This window comes from Raphanus sativus, chromosome 9, assembly GCF_000801105.2.
Source record: "Raphanus sativus cultivar WK10039 chromosome 9, ASM80110v3, whole genome shotgun sequence".
NCBI lineage: Eukaryota > Viridiplantae > Streptophyta > Magnoliopsida > Brassicales > Brassicaceae > Raphanus > Raphanus sativus.
The window spans coordinates 17,271,462-17,272,925 of NC_079519.1; the positions used below are offsets into that span (position 1 = coordinate 17,271,462).

General features: G+C 42.7%; 1 non-coding gene across 1 annotated transcript; it reads right to left on the reverse strand.

The window, feature by feature from the left end:
• Positions 1 to 867: 867 nt before the first annotated feature.
• On the reverse strand, positions 868 to 974 carry LOC130500609 (small nucleolar RNA R71). The gene has a single exon (XR_008939226.1). It is a non-coding gene; the product is annotated as a small nucleolar RNA R71 (small nucleolar RNA).
• Positions 975 to 1,464: the final 490 nt, after the last annotated feature.

The window sequence follows — 1,464 nt, forward strand, 5'->3', positions numbered from 1 at the left end:
TTTTATTCCTATTTTAGTATAATCTCTCATCTCATCTTGATAGCATTTAGCTTAAGCATGGTCTTGCATTCCTAGTGCTTCGCATTCTCTTAGAATTGGATTGACATCCTTTATACTTCAACATTTGAATAGGATCTTAGCAAAATCCTGTTATCAAATTGGCGCCGTTGCCAACTTCTAAGTTGATTGTGACATTGGGATTTAGTCATTTGCTTGAGACTAAATCATTTTTATTTTCTATTGTGATATTGCTTCTTGCCTTCTTTCTTTCTTTGACTTTTCAGGTGTATGAACTTGAGGAGCAGAGGTTCATCAAGCCTTGTTTCCATTGTTGAAGACATTTCTGCACTTGAGAGGGATATTGTGAGAAGGAGAAGGGAAGAAGAGCAACAGGCTCACATTCAGAGGTTGGGTTTTGATATGGAGAACCTGCCTCAAGATAGAGCTGCTGAAGATGGTCAAGGAGCTGCCAACCTTGGACCAAGACATCCACAGCGCCAAGCTAGAGCAATTGGTGCCCATGATCAGCCTAACATCCATGGAAATAGGGCTGGCATTAGAGCACCAGCTGTGGAGAACAACAACTTTGAGATCAAGTCAAGCTTGATCAACATGATCCAAAGCAACAAGTACCATGGGCTTGCTTTGGAAGATCCTCTAGATCACTTGGACAACTTTGATCGGTTGTGTGGCACCATCAAGATTAATGGTGTTTCTGAAGATGCATTAAAGCTTAGGCTGTTTCCATTCTCTTTGGGAGATAAAGCTCACACATGGGAGAAGGGTCTCTCAAGAGATAGCATCCGGACATGGGATGAGTGCAAAGAAGCCTTCCTCACCAAGTTCTTCTCTAACTCAAGAACTGCAAAGCTTAGGAATGAGATTTCAGGATTTCAACAAAAGAATCTTGAAGGTTTTAGTGAAGCATGGGAACGATTCAACAGCTACATTGCTCAGTGTCCTCATCATGGTTTCAGCAAGGAGAGCTTGCTTAGCACTTTCTACAGGGGAGTTCTACCATCTTGCAGAAACAGGCTTGACACAGCTAGCAATGGTTTCTTCTTGGGCAGAACCGAGCAAGATGCAGAGGAACTGGTGGAGAACATGGCAAAGAGTGATTCAGTCTACAATGAGGAGAATGATAGAGCCAACAGAGGAGATGATCAGCAAACAAGGAAAGACATCAAGTCCTTGCAAGAAAAGTTAGACTTGGTTCTTTCAAACCAAGCTAAGAAGGAGCAGGTTAGCTTTGTTGGTGATCCTAGTCAAGAGGTCCCTCCTAAGGTGAATGAGGTTGATGGTTTGGAAGGGCAAGAGGAGCTTTGCTTCATCAACAACAATGGTACTTGGTACAGGAAGGAACCTAACTTTCAGTACAACAAATACCAGCCTAGGCAAAACACACCTCCTGGTTTTGGGAACAACAACAATCAGTCCACTCAAGCTCAAGGAAACTCTTCTCAA